Here is a 27,882-nt window from a genome sequence, read left to right as displayed (position 1 = left end):
CCACAGCTGGAGCTCCCAGTGCCAGGCTTGGAGCGGGGCGGTGGGGCTGGGGCAGGATGGGTGGAAACCCCCGGCCGCGTGGGTGCCCAGTGAGGGGACGAGTGCAAGAGGGTGAAGGGCGTGGGGGCGGCTCACCTTGACGATGAGCGAGCGGGTTCTGAAACATGGAATCCCGCACGACCCCCAGCCTCTCATTCTCCATGGCCGGTTGGATGTCGGCCACGGTCAGGGGCCGCCGCGGGGGCAGGCAGATCTGGCTGACGGTGTGGCGCACCGGCTGCTTCTTCTTCCGTCGCGTGAGGTCGTGGCAGGAGGTCCTGGCCTCTGGCATCCTGGGGATCGTGGCGAGTCGACCAGCCGGCTGGATCGAGCGGCCTTCCCAGGTAGGGGGCTGGTGCGGAACTCGGAGGGGCCCTCCGCCAGTCCCGGGACATACCACCCGGACGCCGGGGTGGACACCAGACGCCGGGCTCCCTCCGGAGCGAGGCACGCCCACCTCGCGCCGCCCCCTCGTTGCAAGGAGCACTAAGACCTACAAAAGCCCCTCTGGCTCCTGAGAGCGCCTTCTGGGCTCTGCGCTGTGGATTCGAAAAGGAGAGAAAATCACGACCACCCCTTGAGGAAGAATGGAACCGTCCGTTTCCATGGTGACAGGAGACCAATGGCACTGGAACAGGGCTGGTCGATTTACTTTCAGGAAACTTTTTGGCGGCCACCTCAGTGGACGTGTTTTGAGTTTTCTTAAGTAGACCTGAGAAAAACCCAAGAATCACCACTGGGCTGTGTTAAAAGCGACGGAGTTCTAGAAGGCCAGCTACACTTGACTTCCAAGTCAAAGACACATACACCCCCCCACTCACCACGACCCCTCTCGCCGCCCCTTCCCACTTCTCCCAGCGACACACACACACACACACACACACACACACACACACACACACACACACACACACACACACACACACACACACACACACACACACACACACACACACACACACCGGGGCAGAGCGTTACGTGTTTCAGAATGAAATAGAAATCCGCATGCCAAGCCTGATGTTACTGCTAAACCACTGTGTGATCTCAAATTAGTCACCTTTTGGGTCCTCGGTATTTTCTTCTGTGAAATGTGTAGGGGGGGAAAGTCTAGAGTTGAATGAAATCAATGGTACCCAACTTTGTGCAACAGAAAAAAGGGAAGTTGAAAAATACAGATTCACTGAATCAGAATATCTGGAAATGGGATCTGAGAATCTGTATTTTAATCCTTCTTCCCCTTTGGATTTTTTTTTTTAAGTTCAAAGCTATGGAAACTTTGAAAGAAGAGTACAAGGAAAACCCATATAGACTTCACCTAGATTGACTGGTCCTTAGTATTTGCCACGTTTACTTTCTGTGTGTGTGTGTGAACATGCACACACACACACTGCTAAACCATTTTGAAAAGATCTGCAGACAGCATCATATCTGACCCTAAATACATGTACCTGCCAAGAACAAGGACAGTCTCACACAGAACTACAATGCTATTATGTCTATGGATTTCAATGTCACAATAATGGTGCCTGGTATGCAGTCTGTATGCAAAGTGGGAAATCTGCACTTTTTAAGAGCTTCCCGAGTGATTGGTGCAGTGTTTTGGGAACCACTAGCCTGGATGATCCCTAGTCTGCCTTCTAGTTCCAGCCTTTAGTGCCGTCATTCACCCATCATTATCATCTTCATTAAATGTGCAAATATCCACAAGGCTCTGGGTAAAGGGTTCACCACAGAGAAGTTGCACAGACAACAAACCTTCACTGCACGGCCTTGCACAGCAACAGTGGACAACAGCAGCACTGCCTTTCCAGAGCAAATCAGACAGACTTCCGACTGTCCATCCAAGGCCTGAAGAGGCCCTTGGGTGGTGACAGGTGTATGATGTACGCTTTATGGTTTCTCTAGTCTGCTTCACTTTCAGACTTTCACATAAGTGCGTGTTGTGCACTTTTTAATCAAAGCTGCTTGGCAGCTCACACAGAGGAAGTCAGGTGGTGCAGCAAGGCGCAGGATACTGCAGTAGTAGGAAGATCACAGGTTTGAATCCTAGCTGGGGCCACATAAGTTCCCCTGTGACAAGTTACATGAAGCCCTAGTTTTCTCATCCACAAAGTAAGGCTGATATTACCTAATAAAGATTTCCTAAAACAGGGGGTTGTTATAGGATTCCATGAGAAATCTCTTTGCTGGTGTGATTGTCTTCACTATGCAGTAAGACTAAAAGTTTGGGTGGCATGTATACTGGCCTCGACTTGATGGCCTGCTTAAAGCTTTACTTTTAATCATAAGCTAAGTTTCTTCAGGACTCAGTGGAAATGGGAGAATCGGAATAGATCTTCAAGGTTTCTTCTACCTCTAACCTCCACCTAAGTTCAATATGCATTAGACTCCACACCGCTGACCCCCTGCCATCCCCTGACTTCACCCCTTACCTCTGTCCCCGTCACTCACGGTGCTCCCGCTACCCTGGCCTTCTTTCAGTTCCTGCAGCAACCAAGTTCAGGGCCCCTGGATTTGCTCCCAGCCTGGAACACTCTTCCATCGATTTTTGTTCACCCTTTTCATTTAGAACTCAACGGTCACTCGTCCAAGGGCCTTCCTTACTATCTAACCTAGCTCTCACTGTCCCTAGTCGCTCCCTATCACATTACTCTGATCTATTTTCCTTAGAGGATAATCTGAAATTATCTTGGTTGATTAGTTTGTTTTCTGTCTTCCTCAGGTTAGCCCTCAGCATCTTGTTCACTCCTAGACTGCAGACGGACCTCAGCAAAAAAAACTGTTGAATAAATGGCATGCATGCACGAATAAGCAAGTCGGCGGAAGGGCTCTGTCCCACTTTCTTAGTTTTAGGATCCCGCTCTACCCTGTCCCACCCCACTCGCAACAAGCCCGGGAGCAAATTGGGCAGAAAACGACGCGAGTCACAGCCCCACAGCCAGCGAGCTGCTACGGCAGGGCGATGCCGAAGGGGGCGGGCCGGAAGTGACACACCCACTTCCGCCTTCGCCACACCAGCACTTCCGGATTGGAAGGCAGGTGGCCACGCGTTCGGAAGGTAAGTGAAAGCGCCTTATAGTTGCTCCGGCTTTTTTCCCAGTTGGCGTGTCTGAGCCGAGAGGTGTGTGGCTGCTGTCTTCACCTCCCCGGAGGCCCGCCTTTGGCCCAGGTCCCCAGGGATGAGGGTGGCGCCTGTTTTCTCCGCAGCCGCTCCAGGCCCCTCCACTCGGGAACCTCTCGTTCGTTCCTCCCTCTCAGCCCCGGAACGCCCACCTCGGGGCAGAGCAGGGTCTCCAGGGCACCCCAAAGTGGGGAGGGGATCGGGACCAGGCTTGGGCACGTCCCTGAAAGGCGGGAAGTGGTATGTTCCGAATAAGTGTGAGTAAATGTATATCCATACATATCGAATGCCGGGGAATCATTTGGGAGCCAGACGGACGAGAAGATCCCAGCCCTTAGGAGGCCGGTTCTGTCCCAACGGAGCGAAGTGCAGTAGGCAAGCAGCTGGATTGTTGAGAAACATTGTAACGAGAAGGCGGGACCCAGAAGTGATGAGAGAAAGTGAGTTTCAAACTTAGACCAGTTATAGCGCAGAAAGGTAACGGAGGAAAGGCATTCCTGGGGAAATGAGATGCTTTTGTAAAGTCCCTGATAACGAGAAGGATCACGGTGTATTCTGGGAACGGAAAGAAGACAGGATGTCTGAAACCCAGGGAGAAATGAGCGGTGGAGGGGTAGGCATGGACTAGACTAGCTCATGAAGGGCATGGTAGGTCTGTAAGGATTTGGAACTTTATTTTAAGAATAATGGAGGGACTTCCCTGGTGGTGCAATGGTTAAGAATCCACCTGCCGGTGTAGGGGACACGGGTCCGAGCCCTGGCCCGGGAAGATCCCACATGCCTCAGAACAGCTAAGCCTGTGCGCCACAACTACTGAAGCCTGCGCTCCTAGAGCCCGTGCTCTGCCACAGGAGAAGCCATGGCAATGAGAAGCCTGCACACCACAATGAAGAGTAGCCCCCGCTCGCGGCAACTAGAGAAAGCCCACAGACAGCAACGAAGCCCCAGCACAGCCAAAAATAAATAAAATAAAATAAATAAACTTACAAAGAATAATGGAGAAGCCATAAGAAGGTTTTAGTGGGACGTGACTATATATTTAAAACGTGGTGCTGAGTTCAAGAGACCAGAAGGAGAAGCATAGAAGGTATTTACAAAAAGAAAGAAAGAAACTAATGGAAGGTAAAAATACTAAAAGGAATTATCTGCTCTGTTCATTGTTATTGAGAGATCCTGAGGGAATTCCCTGGTGGTCCATTGGTTAGGACTCTGTGCTTCCACTGCAGGGGGCACGGGTTCGATCCCTGGTCAGGGAACTAAGATTCCGCCAAGCCACGTGGTGCAGCCAAAGAGAGAGAGAGAGAGAGAGAGAGAGAGAGATAGAGAGAGAGAGATCCTGAAAGATGGGCCAGGAAAGTATCTCTTGAATTTAGTGGCTCTAAGGTCATAGGCACTCTAACTGGAGCAGTCTCAGGGGGCGTGTCTTGGAGATGGAAGCTGCAAAGAAGTGGGTTAAGAAGGGGTTTCTGTGCATCTCTGGGTGACACCAGGTAGGAAGGCCTTAACCAAAGCTCCTGTTGCCTCCGTTGGAGGTGAGATCCTGAGGCTGGTAGTTTTGGCTTATAGGTATCAGTCCATATGTTTGTTATTCCCCATCCTTCCAGCTAGACAATTCTTATAGTTTCTTGACTACCGAGGAGAAAGTAGGTACCTTCTGGTAGAAAAGGTGCTTAAGCATTCAGACTTGAAAGACCACTGACACAGAGAGGTCTCCAGGATCTGTTGTTAAGTGAAAATAGCAAAATGCAGATCAGAATATACAGATGCTGCCTTCTCTGTGAGAAAGGAGGGAAAATAAGGGCAGATTATTTTGATGTTTGAACCATGTAAACGTATTACCTTTAGTATTACTTTTAGTCGCAGAGAAATAAAATCTTAAAAATTGAAACCCAGAAGCAATACGGAGCAAGGAGAGTTGTAAGATGTGTTTGTAAAATTATATTTTTAACCATGTCTTTTGTGAAGTACATTTCTATTCCTGTACTTAAACTCCAGGATGCACGTGCTCTGTATAAGAATTGACATTGGAGCCTTATTAAACTTCATTCCAACTTATTGCAGAACTTGGACATTTTGTTGGACACTAACAAGGCCCATTCAGCCTCTTTCTCAAAGATGCGATCTACTAGTTTGAGGTCAGTGGATACTTGATGTTCCCGCTCTGAACCACAGCTGGGCTAAATGCTACAAAAGAAAAATAGTTTGCTATGAAAGTATAGCATTTGGGGAATGGACCAAGCTCAAAGGGTCAGGAAAGGTTTCTTTCTTTTCTCTCTCTCTCTCTCTTTTTGGTAAATACTTGAAACAGTATGTTTACATCCTTCAGTTGCTTGTTTTTACGCTTGTATTTTTTAAAAATAAATTTATTGATCCATTTATGGCTGTGTGGGGTCGACGTTGCTGCCCGCAGGCTTTCTCTAGTTGCAGCGAGCGGGGGGTTACTCTTTGTTGTGGAGCATGGGCTCTAAAGCAGAGGCTCAGTAGTTGTAGTGCAAGGGCTTAGTTGCTCTGTGGCACGTGGCATCTTCCTGGACTAGGGCTCGAAACCGTGTCCCCTGCACTGGCAGGTGGATTCTTAACCACTGCGCCACCAGGGAAGTCCTTAATGCTTATTTTTCAGTGAAAGGAGTCTGTATTCTTGTTCTGCCCCTTGCTTTTTAGAAAGTGAACTATTTCAGTTCACTTTAAAAGAGTAGACAAATAAGAGTAGACAAAAATATAACAAATACCCCTGTACTCGTTACTCCAGTTAAGAAATAAAAGATTGAAGATATAAGAGTAACTGGCTCTCTACTTGTCCCTAATCCCTGAATTTACCAGTTATATTCCCCGTGCTCTATTCATAGTTTTACTACATATGTATCCATTCAGAAAAGATACATGAAACGATTTTGTGTTTTGAATGTAACATACATGGCATCATCATGTATGTATTCTCTTAACTCAATATACACGTCATCATAACATTTATATTGTCTTAACTCAGGATGCATGGTATCATAATGTTTATATTCTTTTAAAGCTTTCTGGAAGAAGCGATGCTCAAGCCAAGCTCTGAAGGATGAAAGGAGGCAGGGAGGGGTAGGAGACAGCGGAGAGCGGCCCAGAGTGAGGGAGTCGTGATTTATAAGACCTCAAGCCAGGGAAAGGATTGGAGCATGTTTGGGGAACCGAAAAAAAAAAAATAGTCCCGTGTAGCTGGAGCAACAGAGTTTGAGAGGAGAGGTAGAAGATGAGGCCATGGGGGAACAAGGGCCCGATCATGGCAGAGCACTGTTCTCAATTAACTATATTTTTTCCATATCATAAAGGCAATGGAACCAGACAAGTGAATTACAGTGAGCTTGCTACACATTTAGAATAATGGAAAACTTATAATCATGACTCCAGGCTTGCCATTTGTCCTGCAGTTTCGTTTTTGTGTGATTTTTTTTTTCCTCCTGAGGCTAATGTTTAAAATGCTCTGCAAAAAGAAACCATGTGGTTCTGTTTCCCTATAGGAGTAAAATGGAAGGAGGATCAAGCAGATTGGAAACCCACACTCCAGTTTTCGTCTAGAAAAAGATCAAGCATTCTGTACATAAGGAGAGACATGGGAGGCATCCCCATGAAAGATTCAGAGACTCCTCCCTGGCAAAGAAACCGGCTGACATAACTAAGGGTAAAAAAAAAAAGAGAAAGGATGCCCAGCATCTTGTTTCTTCTGCTTTGAAACAATCAGAAATGTGTGATGAGCCTGAAAAGACCACTTCTATACCGAAAAAGAATAAAAAGAGAGGAAAATGTGCTTTGGGAGTCTATAAGGAAACAGGTATTGTGTACATCCTGGTGGATAAAGAAAACATTGTGGGGGCTTCCCTGGTGGCGCAGTGGTTGAGCGTCCGCCTGCCAATGCCAGACACATGGGTTCGAGCCCTGGTCTGGGAGGATCCCACATGCCGCGGAGCGGCTGGCCCCGTGAGCCGCAATTGCTGAGCCTGCGCGTCTGGAGCCTGTGCTCCGCAACGGGAGAGGCCGCGATAGTGAGAGGCCCGCGCACCGCGATGAGGAGTGGCCCCCACTTGCCACAACTGGAGAAAGCCCTCTCACAGAAACGAAGACCCAACCCAACACAGCCATAAATTAAAAAAAAAAAAAAAAAAAAGAGCTGGTGACACGTACGTGCGCCGAGACAGCGCGAATTGGAGGAAAAAAAAAAACTTCAATAGGTTACCAGAGTAATTCAAGGTAAACTACAAATAAAGGATAATTGAGACAGAATTAAAAAAAAAAAGAAAACATTGTGAACACACCCAAGAATTTTAGAAAGCATGTCGATGTCATTTACATTGATGTAAGCAAGCGGCAAAAGTCAACAAAAGGGCCTGAAGCACATTTAGTTACTAAGTCACGTGAAAATGAGTCAGAACTGCATGATAAAGTTCGGGGGAAAAAGCATAAAAAAACATCGGAGGAAAGTCAGGTCCTGTGATGCTGTCCAGGAGAGTCTGGGTGCAAGCATCACCCTGCCCAGATCAGAATCCCAAGAGCAGGAACCCCAGCCTCCCATGGGCCAAGAAGGTGAAATCGCACAACTACCAGTGTCTGCAGATCAAAGCAAGTCTAAGACAAGAAAGAGGAAGCGTCCAAGTGACCAGGAATTCGAGGCCTTGCCTGCGCCTGAGAGCGCTGAGAACATATACTCAGAGGGATCTCAAGTGATTGGTGAGGTCGGGACTGCAGGGGGCAATCAGGAGTCCAGTGGCCTTAAGAAAAAGTCTAAGAAAAGGAAGAGAAGATCTTCTGTTGATACTGCCGTGGCACCTGCTGGTGAGTGTTCAGTGCTCAGGACGAGCTCTGAGGACACGCGCTTTGATTCAGTGGAAGGTACTGGTACCTTGATTGAAGAAAGTGTGAAACCCAGGCCACAAGAGGAGAAACCCCAGGCCTGTTCGGAAGAGGTGCAGAGGTAACGTGTGGGTGTAGAGCCTTCTGATGGTGTGCGTCTTGGGTGTGAAGTCTGCCCGTTACCTCTTTGTTCAGCACGGCCATAGGAAGTGGCAGAAATCATAAAGAGATAGACCATCGAATGTATAGGATGTCGTGCACATTTAACTGAGTAACTTGGCAGGTACTTTGCGTTCTTCATGTACAAAATAAGGCAGTTACAGTCTGTTTTCACTAAGAATTATTCCAGCCCTGAAATTCTATGTATAAGTTTAAAAAGAATTTTAAGACCCCACAATTACCTTGTCTATATGTACAGAGAGAGGAGAAAGGATCAGAGAACTTAGAATGCCACAGAACAGGAAAAAAACTTGACTTAGGGTTCTCCCTAATAAAAGAAACTTAGATATCGTTCTTTATATAATTATCATTTAAGTATACTGGCCGATGAGTAGATGCAGGAATTTTTTTGAAGCACTTTATTTCAGTTCCTGGGAGTTGGGACAGGTTTTCTCCCCTTTTCTACTCTGTGACGTTCTTACATTTGCTAGATTGTCCTGGCTTAAAATAGTTTCACATAGAAGTTAAATGGCAGAGGGCCCAACTCACATCATCCTCTGTGCCCTCTCTTTGGGGACATTTTTAGATCACTGATAATGATGCAGGAATGTTCTCGGCCTGTGGTTCTTAACTTGTATGGGGCTGTGGACCTGTGAAAGCTGTTGACCCTTTGCTCAGACAAATGCGTACAGTTTTGTTTTTGTTTTTGTTTTGTTTCAGTTTCCTGTCTGGGTGGTTAGCTGATGCCCTTGGCTGAGAACACCTTTGCACATCTGGCAGAAAGTCTGTGGGAATGAATTAGTGATAGATACATAGAAGACTATGTTTTCTTTATACTGCCAAGGGGAAAATATGTGGCCATTGTTAACTGCAAGGAAGCAATTGTAACGATGTAAACCCTGAATATTGACTTAACTAATTAGTAACCATTATTATAAAACGACTCATTGGTGGGGGGGAGGTGTCTTGAGTATCCATGGGTGTAGAAGAGGGCTGAGCTTATGAGGAAGTCAATATCTGAAACAATACAGTTGAGAAATAGTAACATAAGCAATGCCTGGTGGAAATAGGGCTTAAGGCGACATGTTTACCTTCCAGGCAGCCTCTGAGGTGTATCCAAGTTAGTAAAGCTACATTAAAGAGTTCAGACATCACAGACGGAATCAACTCCAAGATCCCTTCCAGCTTTAATGCTGTCGTAGTCAAAGGGAGAGTCACTGTAAGGAAAGAATCTGAAAGCCATTAGGGCACGTGACCTGTCAGTGTTAATCAATCCAGTTTTTCTCCTTAGATTAGAACCCACAAATGAAGAAGAAAGCAATTTGGAGTCGGCTAAAGATCCTGAAACGAAATATTTATCTGAAGATTCGAGAGATTCAGATAATTCAGACGTGGATTTGGATTCCACTGTGAGGCAGCTCCAGGAGTTCCTCCCTGATATCAAGGAGAGGGCTGCCACTACAATTAAGTGAATATATCGGGATGACTTGGGACGCTTTAAAGAATTTAAAGCCCAGGGTAAGCTTGTGGGACTTGAATATTTGTTGAACTTTTCTATATGCGTAACTAGCCCTGACTTTCTTTTGTGAGTGGTTCATATTTATAGATTCACAAAGAGCATCCCTTAGCTACTTTCAGCTTTATCTCCTTCCAGAATCATTATCTGCACTGTAAAATTACCAAACTGAAGTGCACTAGTTTTCCTCCTCTGTGCCCAACTTCTGGTAGGGGAGGCGAGGAAAAACGGGACTAATGGATCCAGGTGATCCACAGACTAGAAGATCAAGCCCGGAAGAAGAGGGGGAGGAGGTTAAGTGGTTGAGACACTGGGAGGGGGGCACAAGTGAAATCAAATTAAAACACGCATATCAACATCATCAGCTTTGATGAGGTGTAATTTCAAGGATATTAATTTGAGGGTGAGCTGGTTGTAGTGGGCATGGCTTCAGGCAACACCCAGCTTGGTCTCCTTCTTGATTTCACTGTGTTACAAGAACCTCCCAGAAAGCTTATTGGGTTTCAGAATGAACTACAAATGTAAGGTTGTGTACTGCAAGTGATAAAAGATTTTTAAAATAAGTTTAAGATTAGGAAAATGTACTGTGTAATGCAGTCAATAATAAGGAGACTTGAGTGCTTTGAGTTATGACGAGGAATAGAACGTAAATTGCAGTGACATTGTCCCCACCTCCCCCCAACATATATTCGTAGAGAATATACATGTTCATGTTTGTGCCACCCAGTTCCCAGCACTGCCTTGGGGGGAGGAGGGGCAGAGGATAGTGAAGTGGGGGGGGGGGCGCTTCTTTTAAACTTTTATTTCAACACTGTTTGAATTTTTAATGAATATCTATTACTGTTAATTTATTTCTTAAATAACTGTGTAAAAAGGAATTGATGACACAAGAAAGGTCACATTGGAGTAGGATGGCCAGGGAAGACTTTGGGAGGACAGTGTGGCTTTGGCCGAACTCTGCAGGAGAGCCAATGTCAAGGGCACAAGCAGGGGCTGCTCCCCGATAGGTGGGGAGGAGCTGACGGGTGCTGTTGTGATTGCTAAAGACAAAACGGTGGTTCGCTTTCATTCATTGTTGACAGTTGTGTACCTTTTTCTCCTTCCCCAAATCCTAGGTGTCGCTATTAAATTTGGCAAGATTTCCGTGAAGGAAAATAAGCAGTTAGAGAAAAATGTGCGAGAATTTCTGTCTCTGACAGGAATCGAGAATGCAGACAAGCTGCTGTACACAGACAGATACCCAGAGGAGAAATCTCTAATCACCGACTTAAAAAGAAAGTACTCGTTTAGATTGCACGTTGGTAAGTTTAGAACTGTGGCCTCTTTGACCATCTGCAGCCTTCCAGCCTTGCACAGATAACCATGGTGAGTATTGAACACAATGCCTGGCCCGTCCAGTACATGCAGTGCATGTTAGCCGCTGCTACGTTAATAGTATTTTTATTGCCAGCCTATACGTTCAGGGATTTGGAATGTGTTCACGTCTCCCAAGGATAGTGCTTTTACAGATTTTCTAACAAATTAGATGATCAGCTTCCAGCTTTCCTACTTGGTAACAATTACGGTTTTGGTTTCTCTTCTTGACCTCTATTGTGTATTTTTTGCATACACTGCACAAAGTACTCTGGTATACACCAGAGTCTCAGACGTTTTTTTAAGTAGAGCCATTTTTGCGCTTTGAGCTGGAACCCTCCTCTTGGAGGTATCCTGGGGAAGTTAGAAGGTCACGAAGCAATGTAGGTTTGGACTGGAAAAAAAATCTCTCTTGAATTTAAAGAGGATAATTTCTTAGGTGAAATGCACAAAGGAAAACAGAACAGTGAGCCCCTGCTGGGGGATCCTTTCATCTTTAGAGTGGCAAAGCAGGAAGAAGCTTATTCAATTGCAAAGTTTTTTTGTTTATCTTATGGGGAGCTGCTGGAGTGTGTCCTCCACCTCCAGATTACGGTAAAAGCTCTTTGCCTAATAAGGGTCTTTTCCGTGAATTTAGCAGAACAGAAGCTAGAGCCCCTACATACTAAGCATCTAGTTTCCAGAGATGGCCACGGAAACTGGGGATTTTGTATATCTGCTCCCCAAGACGGCTTTCTGCAGGACATAGGAAACCGCACCCTCCACCTGGGGTCTAGGATAGCGTGTGCTGTAAAAAGGGGCCCTTCTGGGTTTCTTTTATAATTGCGACTGTGTTTCATGCCACGCTCCGGTTGTCCCTCTGACCACCTCTCTTCCGACTTTAGGTAAGGGCATTGCCTGGCCCTGGAAACTCATATACTGTCGAGCAAAGAAGATGTTTGATGTCAACAATTACAAAGGCAGGTAAGAAAAAACTTGAGCAGAGCATTTCTCTAGTCTTTGCTGATACTGTAAATCAAAACGTACACAACAAAATCGTGAAGAGTTTCGTGTGTGAAACCAGATGTGCCGTCAGGTGTATGTCTCCAAAGTCCCTTTCAGTTTCCACCTCTTGAATAAATCTTCTGTCATCTTCCCCTTTCTAAATCCCTGGCTTTTACTTTATGCTGTCAATTGTAGCATTCTCCACGCGCTGCCTCTTAGCGTCACCTGTGCAGTTTTCTCGGCAGTCTCCTAAGTTGTAAGCTCCTTGCGAACCCAGACGTTCCTTCTCAGTGTGATGTGTGCCCTTCAGCACTGAGCCCAGTGCTTTGGGTTTTCAGTAAATATTTGAAGGTGGGGGTGAGCATTTGTGTGAGGTCATTTAAGTGTGATTCGGTAACATCAATGCAGAGCTTCATGTGGCGGTAGCCTTTCTGTCCTCCCTTTTTTCCTAAATAAAATACCCAATTATGTTCTGTTTCCAACATTCCAAATAAATCAAATGTAGACTGAGCGTCAGTGGTGGGTAAGCACTCTGCTTAAGGACAAAGGGATGAGGGAGAAAGCATCAGCTCCTACCCTTGAGGGCCCAGACAGCCACCTAGGGCTCAACTACTGATCTCACTTCCAGGAGGCAGATGGAGTGAATCTGTCACGGCCAGTTGGGTCCTACTGAGCGCCGTGATCTTGAATCAGGACATAGGTACTATCAGAACGTAACATTGATATGACCTCGGCTTCTTTTTAAAAATTTTTACCAAAAGAAATAAACCGGAAGTAGAGGAAAGGCGCCTCCACACAGACTGAAACCTGCCCTCTCTTTTTCCCAAGCCCCCGCCATGTACTTTAAGGAAATTCACTAAGGGTGACATTTTAAGTGGGACCAAAATGATGCTTTTGGTAAATGAGTGAGGTAACCTGTTTTTCTACCTGTTACATCACTGTGGGAAATGGCATTTTTCAAATAATGAAGGTCTGTCATTCTGATAATAAAGTTCATTCACTGGTACCATATTACTTGTGTTGTGCTGACCATTTACCCTTAAAGTATGTTTCCAACTTAAGGAACTCTTAAGTGAAAAAACCATAGAAAGTCAAAAATCAAAGAATTGTAAGGCTCCAAGGGGCCATGGAGGTCAGTACACCTGTTTCCTCATTTTCGTACACTCTGTTTTTCTCTCATGTCCTCTTTTTTGTTGCTTCAAGGGTACTTTTAAGTCTTGTTTTAAATCTCAGGAAGACCCTGCTTGCCTTATAAAGGAAACTGCTAAAAAGCTTGATTCTTAATGGTGAAGGATTTCGCATCTCTGTTCACCATGCTCTGCATTTTAGATCCATTTCTGAGAATGCTAGGATCTTACTGTCCCCCGGTAGTTGTGGATCATCCTCATTAGAAATGGTTAGTATTTTATTAGGGCTGCTTTTGTGTTGCATTAGTAATAACATAAACTACCACTTCTGACCCCTCTTCCTTCCCACCAAAAAGGAATTATAAAATGTCATAATGATGGCTTTTTTCCCCTTAAACATTTAAGATGTTTAATCTCAAAATCTGCATATATTATAGTGCACTTTAGTTCTTTTCTTTTAATGTATTTGCTTTTATGTGGGATTGCTGCCTCTTAACTTCCTTAAACTGTGACCGATTTGTGCTAAGGCATCTGTCACATCTTTTATTTTTGTCTGTGTTCGGTCTTTGTTGTTGCGCACGGGCTTTTTCTGGTGGTGGCGAGCAGGGCCTACTCTTCGTTGCAGTTTGTGGGCTTGTCATGGCGGTGGCTTCTCTTGTTGTGGAGCATGGGCTCTAGGCGCACGGGCTTCAGTAGTTGTGGCTCTCAGGCTCAGTAGTTGTGGCGCACAGGCTTAGTTGCTCCACAGCATGTGGGATTTTCCCAGACCAGGGATCGAACCCATGTCCCCTGCATTTGCAGGCAGGTTCTTAACCACCGCGCCACCAGGGAAGTCCCTGTCTCATCTTTATTGAGCATCTGTTGTCTGTCAAGCATTACCGGGTTCCAAAGTGTAGAAAACTGACAGGGTCCCCACCCTCCGAGGACTTCCCCTCCAGAGCTGTGCTGTCCATCCATGTGACCACCAGCCTCATGTGGCCATGGAGCACTTGAACTATGGTTAGTCCAAGCTGAGATGCGCTGAAGAGTGAAGTATACAATGGACTTAGAAGGCTTGGTGTGGAGAAGAGAGTGTAAAGTATCTCATTCATACTTTTAGGTTCGGATTACATGTTGAAATGGCTGCATTTTTAGTATATTGAGTTAAACAAGATATGTTATTAATTCATTAAAACTAAATAAAATTAGGGACTTCCTTGGTTGTCCAGTGGTTAAGACTCCGTGCTTCCACTGCAGGGGGTGTGGGTTTGATCCTTGGTTGGGGAACTAAGATCCCACATGCCGCATGCTGCCGCTAAATAAAACCCCCAAACACATGGAAGGCAGAGTGGAATGGTGGAAAGTGGTCCTTGGTGATTTGACTGAGCTCCTGGATTAAGCTCACCCTAGGGCCCACTTGTATCTGGACTTTTCAATTGCCTGAGCCAATAAATTATCTTTAAAAAAATTAATAAAATTAATTTTCACCTGACCACTAGAAAATTCTAAATGACATCTGTGGCTCATATTTCCATTGGCCAGTGGTGGCCTAGACGACGGGTCAGATAAACCAGGGAAGCCACGAGCGTACAGTTGCCAGTGGTGATGGGGGCAGTGAGAGAGCAGCAGAGTGTCCTGTGGGAGAGGACAGCAGGACACCTCCAACCAGGTGGTCAGGGAAGCCCTCTCTGAAGATGCACCATTTAAGCTGCTTCTGAAGAGCTTGCAGGAGCTTTCCAGCGGTGGAGGGAGGCCATTCCCAACACAGGTCCAGAGGCTTCGAGGTGAGAAAGGCCGATAAGGCCAATAGGGTTGAACTTAGGGAGCACCGAGCTTTGCAGGCACAGTCAGAAGTTTGGGTTTTATTGTGTGAAGCCTTTATGGATTTGGCTGGGGAATAGCATGATCAGATTATTTGTCCTGGCCTCTGTGTAAGTGAGCCAGGGACTGCGGTGACTGACTTACAGGATGCTCATGGTTGTGATGCCGAGACAGGAAGTATCTGGGCTCAGGACCTTGGTAGGACTGCGCTGAGCAGGTTTCCTGACAGCCCGCCCTATACAGCTTCTCCCAGCGTCGCAGCGTGCTGCAGTGAGAATAGTGGTTTTAAGCTTGTGGTTAACGCTTAGCTGTGATCTGTTTTCCCTTCCTCTAAGGTATAGCAAAGGAGATACCGAGAAGCTAAAGATATACCAGTCCCTCCATGGAAACGACTGGAGAAAGATTGGCGAGATGATGTCTGGAAGTAGCCTCTCTGTGGCCCTGAAGTTCTCCCAGATCAGCAGTTGTAAGTCGTGGTCTCTAGAGCCCACTTTGGTGAACAAATCAGCCCACAGTGGCCCAGGGCCCAGGCATCACTGCAGGCCTGTCTTCTGAGAGAGTCATCACTCTTTCAGCCATTCTCTTACTGATTCATTTATTTCTTCATGCATATTGATGCAGCCTTTATTCACCAGACTGATTTCTGCCACACGTTATGTCAGTAGCTTTCAGTGTGACTCCAACTGCCAGGTAAACTGAAACCCACTCAGCCGGTGGGCAGGAGAACCTGGGCCACCAAGGTCCTTTCCCCCAGGTGACCAGGGAAACCATCAAAGGGAGGGCCTGTTAGTCAGGGACGTTTCCCAAAGCCAGTGTCAGTCGTCTCTTGTCTGTTCTCTTCTTTCATAAAAAGCTTCCTTGGTTATATTCTTCACCTTAAAAAGTCCCCAGTTGCTTTCAGAAGACAGTCCTTAGTGGGTGTTAGCTTCAGCCCAGAGGCTCACATGCTCCGGCCCTGCAGGCAGAGCCGTGCAGCGGGTCCCAGCAAGGCGTCTGCATGTCCGCACGTGGTAAACTCTGAGGTGGTGGAGACCACGCCTTTTGTGCCACCAACTCTGGCCACCGGTGCCACGCGAAGACTCAGCACAGCCAATTCTGCCAGTTTCCAAGAAGTAAAGCAAACATCTGGATTTGCACGTGTGTGTGAAATCAAGATCTTTTTTTTCTTGGGACTCTCTTTTTTAAAATAAATTTATTTATTTATTTATTTATTTATTTATTTATTTATGGCTGTGTTGGGTCTTCGTTGCTGTGAGCGGGGTTTCTCTAGTTGCGGTGAGCAGGGGCTACTCTTTGTTGCAGTGTGCGGGCTTCTCAGTGTGGTGGCTTCTCTTGCTGTGGAGCATGGGCTCTAGGCGCGCTGGCTTCAGTAGTTGTGGCGCACAGACTCTAGAGCGCAAGCTCAGTAGATGTGGCACATGGGCTCAGTAGTTGTGGCTCGTGGGCTCTAGAGCGCAGGCTCAGTAGTTGTGGTGCATGGGCTTAGTTGCTCCATGGCATGTGGGATCTTCCCAGACCAGGGATTGAGCCCGTGTCCCCTGCGTTGGCAGGCGGATTCTTAACCACTGCCCTACCAGGGAAAACCCTCTTGGGATTCTCTTGATTTTTAAATATTCATCCAAATTGTTATTGGGGAAATAGTAACAATAACATTCTGTAGGCCAGATCGAAGATATCTGTAGCCTTCCAGCTTGCGGCCTCTTCCTTAGCATGACTGTGAGCATGTAGACAAGAAGAGCGAATCATAGAAGCTTTTGATGCCCTGCACCAAGGACTGGCTTTAGGAATTTACAGGTGCTGGGACTTCCCTGGTGGTGCAGTGGTTAAGAATCCACTTTTCCACTTCAGAGGGCATGAGTTTGATCCCTGGTCAGGGAACTAGGATCCCACATGCTGCAGAGCAACTAAGCCCACACTCTGCATCTAGAGAGAAACCTGTGTGCCACAACGAAGGTCCTACGTGCTGCAGCTAAGGCCGAACACAGCCAAATAATGTTTTTTAATTAAAAAAAATAGCTTAATGAGTGCAATATGTAAAAAAAAGAAAGAAAAAAAGAAATTCACAGGTGCCTTCATCAAGTACTGTGGTGACGCCATTGTAGCTGTTAATTTCACTCCAGAAACTCTTGGGGAGAGTTATTTATATAACATGAAAGTCGTTTGGTTATTCTCTTTCCACTAAATGTTTGGGAACCTCACAATTTCTTGCAGTAGGTATTACTCTTAGAAACAGGAAGAACAGCTTTCTCGAAGATAAAAAAAAGATTGCATTAAGAAAGGATTTTTTTTCTTTGCAGTTGGTTGTGTATGTGTGTGTGTGTGTGTATGTGTGTGTGAGTGTGATTGGTCCTTAAAAGGAAACTCTGGCCACTTTCGTAGTTTCATTTTGATTTGCATGTAACTGATAGTTTTTTTGGTTTTGTTTTGTTTTGTTTGGCTGCGTTGGGGCTTCATTGCTGCGCGCGAGCTTGTTCTAGTTGTGGCGAGCGGGAGTTACTCTTTGTTGTGGCGTACGGACTTCTCATTGCTGTGGCTTCTCTTGTTGCAGAGCACGGGCTCTAGGTGCGCAGGCTTCAGTAGTTGTGGCATAAGGGCTCAGTAGTTCTGACACGCGGACTCTAGAGCACAGACTTAATAGTTGCGGCGCGTGGGCTTAGTTGCTCCCCGGCATGTGGGAACCTCCTGGACCAGGGCTCGAACCTGTGTCCCCTGAACTGGCAGGCGGATTCTTAACCACTGCACCACCAGGGAAGTGCATAACTGATAGTTTTATGTTTGTGTAATTGAGATGTTGCCCATTGTCTTCTGAAAAGTGTCTGATTTACCTTTTTGTTTATAAAGGCTTTATTTTGGGCCTTCCCTGGTGGTCCAGTGGTAAAGAATCCTCCTTCAGATGCAGGGGACGCTGGTCGGGGAACTAAGATCCCACATACCGCGGGGCAGCTAAGCCCGTGTTCCACAGCTGCTGAGCTCACGCACCCTGTAGCCCATATGCCACAAACTACAGGGGCCATGCACCACAACTAGAGGGAGAAAATTCACACGCCACAACTAGAGAGAAGTCCGTGCACCATAACAAAGAGCCTGCGCTGCAACAAAAGATCCCACGTGCTTCAACAAAGATCTCATGTGCCGCAACTAAGACCCAACACAGCCAAAAAAATAAAGAAAATAAATAAATTAAGGGAAAAAAAAGACTATTTTTCTAGAGCAGTTTTGGGTTCACAGGTAAAGTGAGAGGAAGGTACAAAGACTTCCTACTTATCTCCTGCCCTACACATGCACGGCACACCCCCATTCTCAACACCCCCCAGCAGAGTGGTCCATTTGTTACAATCCGTGAAGCTACCTTGACACATCTTAACCCCCCAGAGTCCACAGTCCACATTAGGGTTCACTCTTGGTGTTGTAGCTTCTGTGGGTTTGGAGAGATGTCAAATGACAGATACCCCTCATCATCATTTTGTTGTTAATATTGTGTTTGAAAGCAAATAGATGAGCAACTTCAAGACCATCCTTTTATGTCAACAGAAAGAAATCATGGTGCTTGGAGCAAGACGGACACCCAGAAACTAATCAAGGCTGTTGAAGAAGTGATTCTAAAGGAAATGTCTCCCCAGGAGCTAAACGAGATGGATTCTAAACTCCAAGAGAATCCTGAAGGTCGCCTGTCAGTTGTTTGGGAAAAACTGTACAAAGGCATATCCTGGGTAGAAGTGGAGGCAAAAGTGGAAACCAGGAATTGGATGCAGTGTCAAAGTAAGTGGTAAGTTTGAGGCTTCTTACATAAATTTCAACAAGAAGCATTCCCTGCCCCTCTCTCAGCAACTTCCGGAGAGGGGTGGACTGCTGAGGTTACTAAGAATATCTGTAACGACCACGTGGAAAGCCTCACAGTAGGTCAAGAATGATCCTCTCTAATCCGCTGCTCCAAGCACTTCAATATCGAAAGCTGATTTAAGTTAGCATTTAACCACCCCTGATTCATTGTGTGGCTTCTTCATAAAGAACTTGGACCTTTTTATTCTATTTATTTATTTATTTAATTGAAGTAGAGTTGATTTACAATGTTGTGTTAGTTTCTGGTGTACTAAGTGATTCAGTTGTGCATATATATTATTTTTTTTGATTCTTTTCCAATGTAACTTATTACAAGATAGTGAATACAGTTTCCTGTGCTGTACAGTAGGACCTTGTTGTTTATCTATTTTATATATAGTAGTTTGTATCTGCTAATCTGCAATTTCAAATTTATTCCTGCCCCCTTTCCCCTTTGGTAACCATAAGTTTGTTTTCTGTATCTGTGAGTCTGTTTCTGTTTTGTAAACAGAACTTGAATCTTTTTAATATTGAATATTGACTTCTGATTTCTTCACTCTGTCCCTTTCTTCATAAAACAAGATTGTTACCTATTTATAGCATGAAAGAAATACAAAATTAACGTCTGGATATTTAGGAGGGAAATCACAAGTGTAGTGATCAGTAATACCTCCACCTTTTTACTTGTGCTTTCTAATTCAGCAGTTCCTCTGTCTTCATCCAAAGCAGGGCAGTCATACTCTTTCATCCTAGAACATCTTTAGGTACATCCATCATGAAGAAGTAGTTTCGGTCCAGATGCTGCTGCATGTTCTTTGCCCAACGTAGCTTTTCCCAGCCCTGGAGGGATTCCGAGCTAACTTTCAGCTGCAACATGACAGCTTGAAGCAGTGGTTCTACAGCCCACGACCCAGGTCTCCTGTATAAACGGGGCTCCATCATCCTGCATAAAGGGGGCTCCGTCATCTTGACCATTAAAGAAGAATGAAATCCAGAGTGGGCATGTTGTACGTTAAAAGCAAACTGCTAGATTATACTGAGTATTGTTTATATACCTTACAGTTCTGCTGTAGAATATTTATCTTACTAGAAGACTACCCTCAGGAAATAAGGACAGATAATGTTTTTGGGGGGAAGTGTGTAATATGGAGGAACCAGAGCCCTTTCTACCCCTATATCTTAGGCTTAAAAAAAGGAGTGGGGACTTCTCTGGTGGTGCAGTGGTTGAGAGTTTGCCTGCCGATGCAGGGGACATGGGTTCGTGCCCTGGTCCAGGAAGATCCCACATGCCGCGGAGCGGCTAGGCCTGTGAGCCATGGCTGCTGAGCCTGTGCATCCAGAACCTGTGCTCTGCAACGGGAGAGGCCACAACAGTGAGAGGCCTGCGTACCGAAAAAAAAAAAAAAAAAAAAAAAAAAAGGAGTGGGGGCTTCCCTGGTGGTGCAGTGGTTAAGAATCCGCCTGCCAATGGAGGGGACACGGGTTCGATCCCTGGCCTGGTAAGATCCCACATGCCGTGGAGCAACTAAGCCCGTGTGCCACAACTACTGAGCCTGCACTCTAGAGCCTGTGAGCCATAACTACTGAGCCTGTGTGCCACAACTACTGAAGCCCACCTGCCTAGAGCCCGTGCTCTGCGACAAGAGAGGCCACTGCAATGAGAAGCCCATGCACCGCAATGAAGAGTAGCCCCTGCTCGCCACAACTAAAGAAAGCCCACGTTCAGCAATGAAGACCCAACACAGCCAAAAATAATTAATTAATTAATTAATTACTTTTAAAAAAGGAGTGGGTTATAAAGCCTCGGTTGGAAGATGATATGTCAGTGTCTTAAAAAGGAAATGATGAAGGGGAGCCGTGCTTCAGAATCAGCATAATTAAATAACATGCAAGGGTTCTTTTTTAATTTGAAGAAAAAAGTAGGAAACTTGAATGCTGAGCATAGGTTTACTTCATGAAACATTGAAATGGCATCAGCGGGTACATTTCAAACCAGTGAACATGGGCGGCTATTAGTAAAAACTCTCAGTTTCTCTGTGTGTGCCTCATGTACCTCCCTGCTCAAGAGAGTAAATGTCACAGCTCATGATCTGTCCATCAGATTGTGACAGATTTCACTCTTCAAGAGAAGCACTTTTTAAATATTTTTAATTGGGCTGCTTCTCTCATTAGGAACTTCAGGGAACCCTTTCCCTCAGCCTTGAACTTGGGGCCTTAGAGGAATCATGGAGTCATTGATCACTTTAGTAAATCTGTGTAGTTTGGTGTTTCAGCAGCTATAATGGTAATAAGAGCAATATCTCTCTGTTTGATAAACAAGCAAAAATAAATTGAGTCTACACAGCATCCTTTAGCACCTGCAAGCAGGCTTATTCTTTTTTTTTCCTCCCTTTTATTATACTGTTTATTATGGAAATTGTGTAACACACACCAACTTAGAACTCCTTGTATCCATCACTCATTTTCAATAACCATCAACTTTCTATCTCTTTATTTACCCTCTCCCACTTTAAAAAACTTTTAAAAAGGTATATTCTTGATGGTGGTAAATCTTAGCTGTGATGAGTTGCAAAAGTTATAAAGTGGTTCTGAATAAGGACAATTTAAATGAGGAAAACAAAGGACATTTTAATGGAAACTTTACCCCGAAAATAAACTGTTTTTCTTTCTTTCAATGTAGGACGGAAATTCTAACCAAGAAGAGGACAAATGGTCGGGACGTATACCGGGGACTTAATGCCCTACAGGCCAAGATCAACCTCATTGAAAGGTACAGAAATAGAAAGTGACGATATTTTACCCGTTTTCCTCTCTAGCCAAAGAGTAATTGTTAAACAGCAGAATCTGCAGTAAGATTACCACGGTTCATATTCCTGTTCCAGCACTTTCTACGTGCATGACCTTGGATGTGTTTCCTGCCTTTCTAGTTCTTGGTTTGTTCATCTTAAATGAGGATGATAATAACAGTACCTGCCTCTTAGTGTTATTGGCCGAAGAAATGAAATAATGCATGCAAAACGTAGCATGCACTCAATAAACATAGCTCTTTGAGTCTTTAAGGCTTTCACATAGACATTGCTTACTTCTGTCCATTGGAAAATGGAGGTAAATACTTCAGGCCGAGCCCTACTGCTCTCTAGCATGCATTAGTTGGCGTCACTGCTGCTTGGTCTTTACTTTTGTCTTTGAGTTCCTGGTCCGTGCAGAGTCCTCCCTCCCCTGATCGACAGGGAGACACAGAACTGTTTTACAAAGACTGCGAGTCTAGTGGACCTGGCCTCATGTCCAATGAGGAACAGCAAAGAGCAGAAGAAACCTTTGGATTCTGGCCGCCCTGTCCAGCTTCATTATTCTTGCGCTCTGTCAGGAAGCCTGCTTCTCCTTCATTGGTGGGCTTCCTCGTTCTCCACGCTGGCCTGGCTGGGGTTTTTCTCCTCTACCAGAGACAGCAGAGACTAGCAGAGCCAAGGAGGGCATCTCACGTCAGGCAGGCCTGGGTTCCAATGTGGGTACCACCTATGAGTCATGAAACCTTGAGCCAATGACCCGAGCTCTCAACCCTGATTCCTGGCCTGTGGAAAGGACATAATCCCCTAGCTTCATCAGGTGGTGTTGAGGGTAAATGGATTAGTGGGTATCAAGGTCTTAACCCAGTGTTTGTCACTTAGTAAGTGCTGAGTACACATGTATACTACTCTTGTGTGTCTACATTGAATGGTGAAGTTGTGTTTTTGTTTGTTTGGTTGGTTGGTTTTTAATATTGTATTTATTTATTTGGTTGTGCTGTGTCTTAGTTGCAGCAGGCAGGTTCATTAGTTGTGGCATGCAGACTCTTAGTTGTGGCATACATGTGGGATCTAGTTCCCTGACCAGGGATCGAACCCGTGCGCCCTGCATTGGGAGTGTGGAGTCTTAACCACTGTGCCACCAGGGAAGTCCCTGTGTTTTTTTTTTTTTTAATTGAAGTATAGTTGATTTACAATGTTGTGTTTAACCTTTGCTATACAGCAAAGTGACTCAGTTATACATATATATATTCTTTTTCATATTTCATTCTTTTCTATTATGGTTTATCACAGCATATTTAATATAGTTCCTTGTGAAGTTGTGTTTTTTACTAGGCTTGGTGGGAGATGCAAAGGGCTCAGGAGGAGGAAGGGTGATTTTTTGGTCTGTAGCTCAGCCCAAGACCTTGGGCTGACCTTGGGTTAGCATGCCAGTGACACTGGGCCTGTGTAACAGGGGAGCTGGAGCAGGGGTGAACACGCTGAGGCCTTCCAGCTCTTAATATTCTGTGAGCCCATGAAGATGTGGATCCTGTTGATTTTTGGCTTGAAAACTTAATTTTTTTTTTTTCTCATAGGTTGAATGAAATAAATGTGGAAGATGTTAATGAAATAGACTGGGAAGATCTTGCTAGCACCATAGGGTAAGGCCATTTGTTTAATATTAATCTAATGAAAAAATCAGAGAGGAGTTCTAATAAATGCCTCTCAGATTTGAAGAACAGGACTGAAATTCCTGCTGCTTATGGAACTCATCTATAAATTGTATTTGTGTATATATGTATTGGGAACACCCTGTCTACGTACCAGACCAGGTAAATCAGACCAGTCCTCCCTCCGCTCCAACCACCACCTCCACCCCAAGACACCTGAGAAGAGTGAATGAAATGTGTGCAGAGTCTCTTAAAAGCTTCTTGGAGCACACCAGCTATGACTGGGATGAAGAACCCATGGTCCCTTTGCCCATAATTAGCCTTTTACCATTTGCCACATTGACTTTATCATCCCTCCCTTTCCCGCTCCCTTCTACAAGGGAATAGAATTCTTTCCCTTAACCGTTTCAGTGTTAGTGGTGGACGCCATGTCCTCAGCAAGGCTGTTATTCTGCATCAGCACAGTGATCGTACTGAGGGCACCTGACACTGATGCACTACTATTGTCTAAAACACAGCCCCCATGCAAATTTCACCCAGCGTCCCAGTCCTGTCCTTTATAACACTTTCCCCCTGATTTAAGATCCAGTCCAGGATCTGTCTCCTTAGAGTCTTCTAAACAGCAGAGTTGTTCTGCCTTTTCTTTTCTTTTTTTTAATTATTGGAGTATAGTTGATTTACAATGTTTCAGGTGTACAGCAAAATGATTTCTGTTATAGATTTTTTCAAATATATTTATTATCTTATTTATTTAATTTTGGCTGTGATGGGTCTTCATTGCTGCGCGTGGGCTTTCTCTAGTTGGGGCGAGCAGGGGCTACTCTTCATTGCGGCTCGTGGGCTTTTCATTACGGTGGCTTCTCTTGTTGAGGAGCACGGGTTCTAGGCGCGTGGGCTCAGTAGTTGTGGCTCGTGGGCTCTAGAGCACAGGCTCAGTAGTTGTGGTGCACAGGCTTAGTTGCTCTGCGGCATGTGGGATCTTCCAGGACCAGGGCTCGAACCCATGTCCCCTGCAGTGGCAGGCAGATTCTTAGCCACTGCACCACCAGGGAAGTCCCTCCGTTATAGGTTATTACAAGATATTGAATATAGTCCCCTGTGCTATACACTAGGTCCTTGTTGTTTATCTATTCTATATACAGTAGTGTGTATCTGTTAATGTCTTTGTCTTCTACGATGTTGAAATTGTGGGAAAATACAGGCTAGTCATTGTGGAGAACTTGCCTCAGCTGGGGAGTTTGTCAGACGCTTCTTCACTGTTAGATTCGGGTTTTGTATTTTACACGGGAATCAGTCACGGGGGAGGCTGTGTTTGTGTCACCATGTCACATCCCATCATGAGGCATGTGGTTCTGATTTTGATCCCCTGGCTCTGGCGGCCTCTGCCACACTGCCCCACTGTAGAAAAGTAAGTTTTTCTCTTGGTGAAAAGAAACGGCCACGGGGAGATATTTTGAGACCACATCAAGCTCCTGTTCCTCTTCGGATTTGCCTCAGTGGTTTCGGTGTGCTGTTCCTTTGCATTTCTCCTCTGAGGAGTGAGATTTCATCGGTTGTCACTGTCTGTCTTCATTGCTATGGTCCTTGCATTTTCAATCAGTTCCTGCCACTGGAGGAGAGGCCATCACTCTGAAGACCTGAGTTCACTGCTGGCCAAGCAACAGAGAGCTGGCTGGCAAAGCACAGTCCCTCTAAGCAATGCAAACTGTTGAGCATCACAGGGCTCAGGGGTTGGTGGGCTTTGGGAGGTGGGGATGTTGAGGGACTGTCTGGCCTTTAGTTCGGGAAGGGTGCTGAGGGGAACAGGGCTGCCACAACCTGGCTGCCTTTCAGAAACGTGGCTGCTGGCGTGAGGTTGTCACTGATCCATTAGGAAGGGTGTAAACTGGTTCTGCTGGTTAGTTATTTACACCTTGGGATTATGGACAAAGAACAATCAGTCCTTTTTTTTTAACTTGGAGAATTGGAATCTTTTCGTGGCAGGCCCTGTTGGGAGTCACAGACACATGCCCATGGTTCCAAACCCTTTCCTCTTCTAGCTCGTCTCAGGGGTGGGGCACCAGCTCTTGGGTGTGGGTCCCTGAGAGGGGAGGGTGTTAGGGGCTTTGAAGGAAGGCTGTCCTGCTGTGTACCCCACCAACTCCCATCCTAAGAAGTATTCATGTCGACAGCTCCCTCCCTTTGTAATATCAAACCCCTTTTGAAAAATCTGACTTTTCCAATAAATGTTTGTGTATCTTGTGACATTGCCTCAGATCACATTTCTTAAATTAAAATGGGTTTTTAATGATTTTAAGTAGAATTATATACTTAAATATTGATTGTTCTGGTTAAGGTTTAGAAATCTCAAAGCTGTAAAACAGACATCATGGCATCCAGTCAAATACCATTGGAAATAGTACATCCTCAAAGTTTTAATAACGAATTAAAACAGTGAAAATAATTAAATTAGAAGTTCGATCTCTTCAGGTTCGTTAAGCCTCCCTTGTGAATTGTTTATGCAGGATTTTAAAGAAAGCATCTCCACGTAATGAGATGTAACACCTACTTCGTTTGAAAATGTCCAGGTCAGTTATTGTTACTTCTTGAAGCCTGAGCTTTGATCTGCAGAACAACCTGTGTGTGGGGCGCTGTGGGAAGAGGGAAGGCATAGATGCCCTAGATCTTGGGCTTTGCAGTCAGGTGGACCGGGCGTCAAGTCCTGGGACTCTGCTCCTAATTTAGCCAGCCTTGGGCAGGTCATTCCCTCACTTGCCTCTGCGTCACGGTTTCCTCATCTGCGCAGCATTGTAACAGCACCGTGATGAGGACGACAGCAAGGAGACAGTGCGTGTCATGCCATGCACACGCGGCGGGCAGCTGCTGCCATGAAGAGGCAGAGAGAGCCCAGCCATCTTGTACTTCCACATACCTAGCAGATCCAGTTATTCCCACTAATCATATAACAACTAGATTAATTAATTACTGAAACAAATATGCCACGCTTTTGTGGCTTAGGAAATGAGTGCCCAGGAAGTGAAGTTAGTGATTTTCACTTTAAAAAAATATTTAAGATGTGGTTGTTTCCGTCCTACTTATTGTAAATGAAAAGTGGATTTGACTCACCAGAATATCGTAAGCATCCACTTTATTTAGCTTTGTAAAGTAAAAAATCCAGACCCCTGCTTTTGCATTGTGACAAATATATAGTTAGCCTGAAGGTAGTGGTTAAGAGTGTAGGATTTGTGAAATGTTGCCATTGGCAGCAACACGGATGGACCTAGAGATGATCATACTAAGTGAAATAAGCCACACAGAGAAAGACAAATAGCATAGGATATCAATTATATGTGGAATCTTTAAAAAACTGATACAAATGAACTTACTTACAAAACACAAATAGACTCACAGACATAGAGAACAGACTTATGGTTACCAAAGGGTTAGCGGGCGGGAGGTAGGGGGATAACTTAGGAGGCTTGGATTAACATATACACACTACAGTATGTAAAATACATAAACAATAAGGACCTACTGTATAGCACAGGGAACTATACTCAATATCTTGTAATAATCTATAATGGAAAAAAATCTGAAAAAATTATATATATATATATATATATATATATATATATATGTACAACTGAATCTTTCTGCTGTACCCTTGAAACTAACACATTATAAATTAACTATACTTCCATTAAAAAACACTGATATCAAAAAAAAAGAAAGAAAAAAGTAGAATTTGGAGTGGACCCAATTGAAGTCCCAGCCCTTCCCCCCTATTCACTGTAAGATCTTGGGCATCTTCTCTTGGGTTCCCCATCTCCAAAACGAGGGATAAGCATAGGAGGCCCCACACAGAGTGGTCGTGAGCGTTATTTGTTGCTCTGCGGAGAGCCCTCAGGGTGGGGCTGAAGACAATGTTAGCATCAGCCCCTGTGAGCTAGTGTTACACCTTGTCTTCTCAACTGGTAGTTTAGATTATTCTAGTTTAGACAGAATCCGTGTTGTTGTACTTCTGTTTTTCTTCCTTTTGTGTGTGTGTGTTTAACCAGATGAACAATAGCTTTTCATACGTGTCTTATTTTTCTCACATGTGTAGACATGAGGATTAAGAAAGCTGCTTAGGTCTGTAGACCACCCCTCAATCAATGCACTTAGTACACAGGACTGAAATGATTAATTTTTAAACTGCCACTAACTTTTTGACACCTTTTCCTTTCTAAAGGGGTGTTCCTCCATCTTATGTCCAAAGTAAATTTTATAAGCTGAAAGCTTCCTGTGTTCCGTTTTGGCAGAAGAAGACTTTTCCAGGTCAGTATTTTCGATATCTGAATAGTTAAAAACGCAGCATATGGGGACACACGCTGGTAGTGTGACCTTGGGTAGTGACTTTTGGGAACCTCAGATTCTTCAAATGGAAAATGGTAAAAATTGGCAAATTATAACCCCTACCTGACAGGACTTTCAAAAGTACTAAATGAGATAATGAGCTTGAGAAGTGTGGTCACCAGGCCGCCGGGCGTTTAGCAAGCACTGGGTGAGGAGCTGCGAGTGCTTCTGGATTGCACAGCACACATGCTCACACCACATGCCTGCACACCCACTGATCCACAAAAAACTGGAGGTACAGTTTCTTCTCTGCAGCCATTTGTAGGTGGTTTACATATGTAATTCCCAAACCTGGACTATCGGAGTCAGTTGGGGAACTTGGGAA

At 45.1% G+C, this 27,882-nt stretch overlaps 1 pseudogene across 1 annotated transcript; it reads left to right on the top strand.

Annotated features, from left to right (window-relative positions):
* Positions 1 to 212: 212 nt before the first annotated feature.
* On the top strand, positions 213 to 27,882 carry LOC308611148 (transcription termination factor 1-like; annotated as a pseudogene). The gene is made up of 11 exons: positions 213 to 383; positions 2,893 to 3,097; positions 7,435 to 8,108; positions 9,438 to 9,664; positions 10,778 to 10,963; positions 11,900 to 11,978; positions 15,262 to 15,392; positions 18,458 to 18,692; positions 21,426 to 21,515; positions 23,109 to 23,174; positions 27,394 to 27,882. The product of its transcript is annotated as a transcription termination factor 1-like (transcript).

The sequence above is a fragment of the Mesoplodon bidens genome (genome assembly GCF_964165515.1).
Source record: "Mesoplodon bidens genome assembly, contig: HAP1_SCAFFOLD_210, whole genome shotgun sequence".
NCBI classification, from domain to species: Eukaryota; Metazoa; Chordata; class Mammalia; order Artiodactyla; family Ziphiidae; genus Mesoplodon; species Mesoplodon bidens.
The sequence above is the reverse complement of the archived record's forward strand: the minus strand, read 5'-3'. Positions and strand labels throughout refer to the sequence as shown.